Source organism: Lactuca virosa, chromosome 1 (assembly GCF_052849685.1).
Source record: "Lactuca virosa cultivar CGN04683 chromosome 1, Lactuca_virosa_CGN04683_v6, whole genome shotgun sequence".
Classification (NCBI taxonomy): Eukaryota; Viridiplantae; Streptophyta; class Magnoliopsida; order Asterales; family Asteraceae; genus Lactuca; species Lactuca virosa.
Window position 1 is genome coordinate 20,872,082 of NC_136426.1, and position 10,884 is coordinate 20,882,965.

Here is a 10,884-nt window from a genome sequence, read left to right on the forward strand (position 1 = left end):
AACTTATGAGTTAATGGTTATTAAAAATGAAGACTCTTCATTTTTTTGTAACCTATGTGTTCTTTTAATGGTTATTTATAAATATGACTTTTGGTTATCCATAACTTAAGAACTAGTTATGGACTCCATTAAAACACATAAAGATCAAGAATTAATCTAATCAATTATTAGCACATAATTTCTATGATCTTCTAAACTCATATGTTTATGAATGTTCATATAAAAAATTTCAAGAATCGTAAGTACATATACAAAACTTCGATTTTCAAGTTTTTTTTTTTTGCATCAAGTATCAAATAAACAAACCAGGATCTGATACTACTGATCGGTTTTGAGCATTCTAACACTCCTATGGTGTACATGCAACCCTAGAAACCTTGGATCTATGTTTGACTAAGATACATGCAAATAATTATTTTTCCAAGGTTCTTATCATAACTAGCATGGCATGGGATACTTGAATCAAATAAAACTAGTATAATTACTTACCTTGTAGTAGTAGTTGATTGCTTGGAGTTTGAGAGCCTAGCACCAATAATGTGGATGCCTCAAATAGAAGTCACAAATCACCACAAACTTGGAAACTTGAGAGAATAGTCACAAACTTCTTGAAATCGGCCCTCTTGGTTTACACACATCAACTAGTGCAATTTCAAGAACCAAAGCCTCCTTTATATAATGTGGTGGATTAGGGTTACATCCATGTAAACCCTAATACCCATGTCTTTTCATTTCCATGAGATCCATGGGTTAAAGCTCCATGGAGTATCCATGGACTTTCCATGCAAGCCTAGCCCATTCCAAATAAGCATTAGCCCACACTATATAAATACAAGAGCCCATATTTAATTAGTCATACTTTTGATCTCTAAATTAATTCTAAATTAATTATAGATCAATATTAATTAAATAATATGATTTTATATTAATATATTAGGACTTATAATATATTAATAAATCATAACTTATACTATTCTCAAACGATTATCCATAAATTGTTCGGGTGAAGTGCAACCCAAATGGACCATGCCGGGTCGGGTCAAGTACATACCAAATATAGTTATGGACTTAGACACTATATCCAACAATATTCACTAGTCCTAGGCACATAACAAGTGTTCACATAAATCATATGAGGTAAACAATTAAGAGATGTTCATGCAGCCTAATTGCCTTCCTATTAACAGAGAATAGTTATGGTTAATGCATAAGGATCTTTAACAAGCTTAATTTAACAAAATCACCAATTAACAATTAATCAAACCATAAAATTAATCCATAAGAGTAAAATTGTCTTCCCTAAACAGAAACTAGTAAATTTAGCTCATGATTATAGTAGTCAAAAAGCTAAAAACGAAAGTAATCAACTCAAACATTGTTCAATTCAAAGATAAAGTGGAAAATTAAACCTGAGTTGCCTTGAATCTTCTAAGAATGAGAGATTAGGGTTCTTCTCACGTTCTCCAGGTCTCCAAGGGTTTCCGTAGTCGCAAAGTATTCTCCAGAAAAGCCAGAAAGATTCCCCAATCGGATTTATTGTGTCTATTTATAGATAACTGAAAACAGGGGCAACTCGGCGAGTAGATAACCAACTCGCCGAGTTTCTTTATAAAATCCGTGTACGGAAAGGACTCTACTCATTGCTTCGCGAATCTTCGTGGAAACTCGTCGAGTAGACGATAGGACTCGCCGAGTAGTTTCAGGTTTGTACTCCTTTCTTCATTCTGCAGCTTCTAATTGCATCTCCTTCCTCCTTTTTGCTCCTGAGCATGACTTCTGGACTGAAAATACAATTCAAACATTATTAAGTACCTTTTGTCCATAATATGCAAATAATTAGCTAATAATTGATAAAAATCTATACTAAATATATGGCTAAATATGCAAATATCAAAATACCCCACACTTGACTTTTGCTTGCCCCCAAGCAAAACTGAATTGTTGCACACTAGAATCACATGAGACAATCCCAATCAAACCCAGCCATTATGCCAAGACCGCAACGCATGCATTTGTGTCTATTTTTTTCCTAAACGACCCCCTCATCCTAAATACTCACAATCCTCATAAACACTCGCTCACTTCTTTTGAACAATGCTCATTTTATGCATCCCTCCGAATCCATCCGCATAAAACCTCCTAGTCTCAAGGTGTTTTTGGTTGAGCAACCCAAGCATACATAATCTAAAAATTACAATTTTTCTATACCACTATGGAGCTTTTTGGAATTCTTCACTTTCTTGATAATTTGAACTTTGATTTCTTTGAATTCTTCAAATTTGCCACCTTTTTGATTTTCTTTGATTTTTGGGTATCTTCAACTTTTGAACTTTTGGAATTTTGATATTTTGATCTTCACTTTGATTGTTCCAAAATTCTTACAACTTTTATTTGTAATTCTCTCTCTTTTTAACATGTATCTCACTTTTTTTTCACTCAAAACCTACATGCTTAAGCAGGGGCGCTCAACTTCAACCTTTATTGATTAGAGATAAAAAATTTCCTGGATACATTTCTGGTACACGATGCTAAACATATTGCATCCCTCAAACTAAGCGAGGTTGTGTTTTTGTCCCATGATTTCACTAGAATAAAGGGGGCCACAAATGCACTATAATATGTATAGGCTCAACTAAACATTTGGGCCTTCATGCAATCATCAAACATAACACTTAGCATGATTCCTAATTGCTTTTACCAAAATTTTCTAAATTAAGATCCTAGCAATATTAATGCGAATTTTTTTCAAAGTTAAGCCTAATTTAGGATTCTAAATTTGCTATAAATTTACTAACATAACCAACCCCCTACCCCACACTTAATTCATGCAATGTCCCCATTGCATGTTATGAATGAAAAGAAAAATGCAAAAATAAAGAGGGAATTGGAACAAACTCCCCTGGGATAGCAGTGGCGAGGTTGATATCTCTTCTCTTCAGCTCTATCTTCAAGTGACTTTAGACATGGGAACAGCTCATCCATGCATTGGGTATCATGTCTCGTGTGGAAAAACATCTTAAATAACTCCAATTATTGAGGGAAAAAAACTCTTAGAAATCTCCAGGAAGTAATCTTCATGATAATTTGAGTAAAAACTGCAGCGAATGTGCCCAAAATCCGAATCATGGGGGCAGAATCTTGAGTGACTCGTCGAGTAGAACGGGAATTCAGCGAGTAAATGGAATCCAAGTAGGAGATCGTGATATTGCAGATGGACTCGTCGAGTACAATACGTGCACTCGGCGAGTATAGCGCTGAGTGGAACAAAAATAATGTTCTGCCTTTTTCCTTTGCTAAGCTGCTGGAATATGACAATTCAACGACTCTTCTTTGATTTCTTCAGTAAATGACACATTTTGTCACCCTTATTTCTAACGGACTCGATCTTAAACTCGAAATTGCATACTCTTATCTAGACTCGACCCTTACTCTAGCCGTGACCAATGAGACTCTTATATTGCATTCTAATCTTCAATCCTGAAAAGAAACAAGGCAACCACATTAAAAGAAAACAAGCACACTCCTAATTAAGTCTTAAAATATAAAAGTTCAAAACACAAATCAACAAAATAAAATAACATCCAAATTAAAAACATAAACTTTCAATCTTCTTCAATATCATCTCCTCCAGCTCCACTCCTAGTCGCTTGATTGTTCCTCCTCTGCACACGCTCCTCCCAACTCATCACATACGGGAATCCGGGTCCGGGTCTCGGCGCAATATTCATTTGGTCAAAGAGATAAACAAATGACTCGTTGTGATAATTCATACTTCTACCAAGGTCATCTTGATATCTTCTTTCCTCAACGTGGTACCAATCCATAGGCAACTCATCATCCGCCGGAATGACCGGTGGATCTTCTCGGACTTGCTCCCTCCTTTGCCTCACCCTTCTTCCCGGCTCCTCCGGTACCAACACCTCGTCCTCATTTGGGATCCCAAATGCATCCCCAAACTTCTCCACAATCCTTGCCCTCTTAAATAATGTAACGCTAAACGGAGGGGGAGAAATCATTGTCAACGCCCTTGCTTCTTGCCTATCCAAGATCCCATAAGACTTTTCCAATCTTGTAACAAACATACCCCCAGTAATTTTTGAGGTAATTTTCTCCTTGACCGCTCCTTCCGCAAGGTACTTTTCCATGCAATAAGGTAAGTTGCAAAAGACGTCCGGTGTGATAATACTCCACAAACAAAAAATGTCAAGAGTGGGAACTTTGTCATCATCCTTCCTCATGTTGATGGTGCTAGCAACGAGACGGTGGATAAGACGATGGATGGGTGATCGGATAAAGCCTTCTTGGGCGGAAGATGGAATATAGACCCGGTTGGCGGTAGTATTCCACCAAGTAGAGGCAACAACTCCCTCGGGTAAATCCTTATGGCATTGCTCCAAAAATTCCTCGAAATCCTCCTACATGATCACGCTTTGATCATAAATCCCAATCCTCCATGCAAACTCCGCCATGCTGCATTGGCGCAGCTCTCCTCCAAGGCAAAAACTTATAATATTCGGGCTATAGTAATCACTGCCACCTCGGAATGAGATGGTTGCAAAAAACTCTCAGCATAGCTCTTGGAACACGGGCTCTTGCATCTTGAATAACCGAAGCCACCCATCGCAAATGATTGTGATTCTCCCATTGACATAGGACTTCACCAAGTAAGGAGTTAGTTCCTCCTCCAGTCCCATCTGATTCATCCAATCCCAATTAATTGCATTGGGAACGTACATCTCCTTCTGTTTCAGTGTTTCAAGCTTGCTTTTTGCACGGACTTGTGAAGATTTTGAGGTAATTCGTGGGAAGTTAAGCCATGGAATGTCTCCATATCCACCTCCTCTCGAGCTCTGGCCACGTCTAGACATAATTAATGCAAAACAAAATCAAGAAAACAACAAACCAAACCCAGAACATAAGTAAAATAGGGAAACTGTAAGGTGTACTCGCCGAGTTCATGAACTACTCGGCGAGTAGTATGAACTGCGAGATAAGTTTTCCATCGGTCCAGATTAATCCATCCAAACACTGTAATTTGTGCAGGGGTTTGCTATTCTAAGTCTATTAAGCATAAACCCACAAGAAATTTTGTCCAAAAGCTCCTAATTTATCCTAAAATCAAAACACTAGATTTGGAGAAAACCCCCAAATCCGATTTTCTGCATATTGACTACTATAATCTGCCCAAGTTATGTACTTTAGTAAGAATGGAGCAGAAAAACATTACCTTTTTGTTTGTAAGAGGAAGAACTAAGGAAAGAATTGAGATTTTGCTTGAGAGAGACTTTGCTCGGCGAGTGTGTGCTAGGAGGCGGCTGAATGAATTGATTAGGGTAAAAGAGAACCCTATTTACAGATTGTAAAAATATTTTTTTTCAGTTAAAACTATGGACTCGCCGAGTAGAAGCGCGAATCTGCGATTTTGCGTGTATTTCAGAAAAGACTCGCCGAGTAGTTTAAGAACTCAGCGAGTAACTAACTCAGTTTTAACTAAAATTCGATTTTGTTTTTTTAGCCACCACCCCACACTTAAGCATTGCCTATCCTCAAGCAATCAGTTTAAGCATAATTTCAGAAAAAGATTGATAAAAAAAATAGATCCTAAAAGTGGAAAAGAAAAATAAAACAAAGGAAAAGAATGCAAACTCTAAACTCGGGTTGCCTCCCGGAAGCTCTTCTTTTTAAGGAGTCATTAGCTGGACTCCTTCCCGCTTACGTTTCTGTACTCCCTTCCAGCATTAGCCCTTCTTCAAGTTCTTCATTTCTTGGAATTCCTTCTTCATATCTTTTCACCCTATGACCATTGACTTTGAAAGGTGTTCCATCTCTTTATATTAGCTCAATAGCTCCATGTGGAAAAATTTTCTTTACTATAAATGGACCATCCCAATGTGTTTTAAGCTTGCCCGGAAAAAGTTTGAGCCTTGAATTAAAGAGTAACACCTTTTGTCCTTCATAAAATTCCTTATCGCCCTTTAGTCTTTTGTCATGCCAATTCTTGGTCTTTTCTTTGTAAATCAAGGAACTAGTGTATGCCTCATTCCTTAGTTCTTCAAGGGCATTCATTTGCATCAATCGATTATTTTTCAGTTCGGCCAAATCAAAGTTACACATCCTTAAAGCCCAAAATGCCTTGTGCTCAATCTCAACTGGCAAGTGGCTACTCTTCCCATAAACCAACCTATATGGTGTAGTACCAATAGGTGTTTTGAAAGCTGTTCTAAACGCCCAAAGTGTATCATCAAGCTTATCCGACCACTCCTTTTTGTTACTTCCAACCGATCTTTCTAGTATTCTCTTTAACGCTCTATTTGTAACTTCCATTTGCCCACTCGTTTGAGGATGATAGGATGTTGAAAATCTATGGTGGACACCATATTTTTGCAACACCTTAGCTAATTGATCATTGGCGAAGTGGGTGCCTCTATCACTAATTAGAGCCCTTGGAACTCCAAATCTTGAAAATAATTTCTTGAGAAAACGTACCACTACCCGAGTATCATTCGTGGGTAACGCTTGTGCCTCCGCCCATTTGGATACATAGTCGACTGCTACCAAAATATATTTATTTCCCTTTGACATTGGAAAAGGTCCCATGAAGTCAATTCCCCAAACATCAAATATTTCACAAACTTGAATGCTATTTTGGGGCATCTCGTTTCGTGATGAAATGTTTCCCGATCTTTGGCATGAATCACATTCTTTGACAAATTTTTTAGCATCTTTAAATATAGTAGGCCAATTAAAACCCGAATCAAAAACCTTCTTGGCCATATATTGCGCTCCATGATGTCCTCCGGTGGGCCCGCTATGACAATGCATCAAGATTTCCCGACTTTCCTTCCCCGATACACATCTTCTTATCATACCATCCGCACAGCTACGAAAGAGGTATGACTCATCCCAAAAGTAATACTTAATTTCTGAAAAGAACTTCTTCTTTTGTTGGTGGGTCAAGTCTTTTGGGATGTATTTACTAGCTAAATAGTTAGCTATATCTGCAAACCATGGAATCTCTCCTGCTATAACCAATAAGTATTCTTCGGGAAATTCATCTCCAATCTTGGTTTCTTCTAACTCTTTCAAGTGCGGGTTTTCCAATCTCGAAAGATGATCGGCAGCCACGTTTTCCATCCCCTTCTTATCTCGTATTTCAATGTCAAATTCTTGTAGTAGCAATACCCAACGAATCAACCTTGGCTTAGCATCTTGTTTAGCAAAAAGATACTTAAGGGCAGAATGGTCGGTAAAAACTATGGTTTTTGACAAAACAAAATATGAGCGGAATTTATCAAATGCAAAAACCACTGCTAGTAGCTCCTTTTCTGTAGTAGTGTAGTTCTCTTGTGTTGGGTTCAGGGTCTTACTTGCATAATAGATTGGCTGAAAATGCTTGTCAATTCTTTGTCCCAAAACAGCTCCCACCGCAAAGTCACTAGCATCACACATTAGCTCAAAAGGAAGACTCCAATTTGGAGCTACCATAATAGGTGAAGTAGTCAACTTTTCCTTCAACAAATTAAATGCTTCAAGACATTCTTTAGAAAAGTTGAATGGGGCGTCCTTTAAAAGAAGTTGAGTCAAAGGTCTTGTAATCTTCGAAAAGTCTTTAATAAAGCGCCTATAAAACCCCGCATGGCCTAAAAAGCTTCTTACCCCCTTGACATTTGTTGGAGGTGGCAATTTGGCTATAGTGTCCACCTTTGCTCTATCCACCTCTATCCCCATCCTCGAGACCTTGTGTCCTAGCACGATTCCTTCCTTCACCATAAAATGACACTTCTCCCAATTAAGAACAAGGTTGGTCTTCTCACATCTTGCTAACATTAGATCCAAGTTGGACAAACAATCTTCAAACGATGACCCGAAAACCGAAAAGTCATCCATGAAAACCTCCATAAATTTCTCGATCATATCGTGGAAAATGGCCATCATACACCTTTGGAAAGTAGCCGGTGCATTGCATAGCCCAAAAGGCATGCGTCTATATGCAAATGTTCCACTCGGGCATGTAAAAGTAGTCTTCTCTTGATCTTGTGGGTCGATTGGAATTTGAAAATATCCCGAGAAACCATCGAGAAAGCAATAATATAGATGCCCGGACAGCCTCTCGAGCATTTGATCAATAAGTGGTAATGGAAAATGATCCTTGCACGTTGCATCATTTAGTTTCCTATAGTCGATGCAAACGCGCCACCCGGTCACCATTCTTGTTGGAATTAATTCATTATTTTCATTTGCTACCACCGTCATTCCTCCTTTTTTCGGTACCACCTGTACCAGACTCACCCATGGGCTATCGGAAATCGAGTAAATCATCCAGGCATATAATAGTTTCACCACCTCCTTTTTCACAACTTCTTGCATGTTCGGGTTTAGTCTTCTTTGGCGTTGAACTACAGGTTTAGCCCCATCTTCTAAGTTAATTTTATGAGAGCAATAAGCTGGACTAGTTCCCTTGATGTCAGTTATCTTCCATGCTATAGCACCTTGCCTCTTCTTTAGTACCCCCACAAGACTTTCTTTCTTATTTTTGGTCAAATCAGCAGCTATAATTACAGGTTTTTGTTGACCCTCTTCAAGAAATGCATACTCCAAGTGACCTCGTAGTGCTTTCAGCCCGGTTTTCGTGTTCTGGATGTTGCACACGTCGAGTCCAGTAAGTGGACTCGTCGAGTCCTGGGCAAATTCCGCGACAGATTGGGATTCTTTGGATGGACTCGTCGAGTAGGTCGAGTCTACTCGGCGAGTAGACTGTTCAGTACTTCTGATCAGCTCATTATAATCATCTTCCTCAAGCAGTCTCTCTATTTCCAGTAGGTCGCTTTCAGCATCGAATTCTTCATCAAAGGTGATGGTGGTCTTGTTTGGTTCTTCATTATTCCATTCTTCCATTAATTCTTCCAACATATCAATCGAAAATGATGTGTCATCACTACTCCTTGCGTGCTTCATGGCTTGATCAACCCCAAAAGTGACTGATTCATCCCCCACCCGTAGAGTAAGTTTGGAATCTCGCATGTCAACTATAGCGCTTGCGGTGTTAAGGAAAGGTCTTCCAAGAATGATCGGGACTTGAGGATCCGCTTCCATGTCTAGAACTATAAAGTCCGCGGGAAACACGAACTTATCAACCTTCACCAATATATCTTCACATATTCCCCTTGGGAATGTAACCGTTTTGTTTGCTAGGTGAATTGCCATTCGAATTGGCCTCGGCTCCGAGAGATCTAATTTCTTGAAAAATGAGTATGGCATGAGATTTACACTTGCCCCTGAATCAGCCAATGCATAGATGGTAGCTAAATTTCCGAATTGACAAGGTAAGGTTAAGCTTCCCGGGTCACCCTTCTTCTTCGGTAGTTTGTTCAACATGGCAGCTGAACAATTCTCATTCAGAACCACTTTCTTCACTTCTTCCATCTTCCTTCTATTAGTTAGAAGCTCCTTGAGAAATTTGGCGTATTTTGGCATTTGTGCAACCGCTTCTATGAATGGTATATTAATTTGAAGAGCCTTTATGTGTTCTAGAAACTTCTGGTAGTCTTCTTCACTCTTTTCTTGTCTAGCTCGGGCTGTATATTGCAGTGGAGGCTGATATGGCTTAACAGGAGGCTTAATTTTCTGATCAGGTGTCGGACTCGTCGAGTCCATATCCTGGACTCGGCGAGTAGAGTCTGGGTTCAGCTGGGTCTGATTTTGGTTCTGCCCTTCTGCCTCCTCCTTTTGTACCAGCTTCGGATCTTTGTTCTAAATAGGGGCCAGAGGAGTAATTATCTTTCCACTCCTAGTTGTCACAATATTTATATGTGCGCCTCGTGGATTGTTTTCGGTATTACTAGGAAGTTCTCCCGGTGCTCTTTGATTTATTTGTTGGGCAAGTTGCCCCAGCTGCTTCTCAATGTTGTGAATAGATGCTTGCTGATTCCTTCATATTGTTCTTGTATCTTGTATTGCAGCATCGTGGTCATTGTGTCTTTTCTCGCATGCAGCTACAAATTTAGTGAGCATTTCTTCTAGATTTGGTTTCTTTTCTTGTACCGGCTCCTCCTTTTGGTAAAAATCCCTTGCCTTTTGTCTAAACTTCTCCTCCTTCGCTTTCTTGTACTCATCATAAGGAAGCCATTCTTTCTTAGGTTTTCGCCAATCGTCATCAAATCTATCACCACTAGAATAGCATACTTGCACTTTCTTATTCCCGTTCTCGTCCAAATCACAATCTCTAGTTAGATGAGTCCCATTGCAATTCTCACATCCTACCCGAATAGCATGGATTGTTTGATCCATTTTATCCATCCTCCTATCCATGGTTTTCAACATTGCCATAACTGCCGACAAATCTTCTGAAGCTGCATAGGCTGATCCCCTTGTCACATCATTCCTTGGATTGTGGTATTCTCTAGAATGCTTAGAGAACTCCTCAATTAGTTGCTTTATCACCGGGGGTGCCTTCTATGTGAGCGGTCCTTGCGAGTCAAGTAATTGCCTTGTTGTCACATTTACTCCATCATAAAAAATGGAGACTTCTTGTTGACCATTAAGATCATGATGTGGGCAATTCCTTAGTAGGCTTTTGTACCTCTCCCACGCCTCATAAAGTGATTCTCCGGCTTGTTGCTCAAAATTAGCTATAGATTTCTTCAACATGGCTATCTTTGATGGTGGGCAAAATTGATCAATAAACTCTTCTTTCATTCTAGCCCATGTGGTGATGGATCCTGGAGGGAGTGATTTTAGCCAATCTTTTGCAGCGCCTTTAAACGTGACCGGTAACATGCGAAGCAGAACGGTGTCGCGGGCCACATTAGGAAAGTTGAAGTAATCGGCTATATCATTGACCTCTTCTAGGTGCTTGTACGCGTCTTCGTGATCTTTTCCATAGAA

The 10,884-nt window shown here is 39.3% G+C and overlaps 1 non-coding gene across 1 annotated transcript; it reads left to right on the forward strand.

Moving 5' to 3' along the window:
- The first annotated feature begins 10,540 nt into the window (after positions 1-10,540).
- On the forward strand, positions 10,541-10,647 carry LOC145151838 (small nucleolar RNA R71). The gene has a single exon (XR_013732390.1). It is a non-coding gene; the product is annotated as a small nucleolar RNA R71 (small nucleolar RNA).
- The last annotated feature ends 237 nt before the right edge of the window (positions 10,648-10,884 follow it).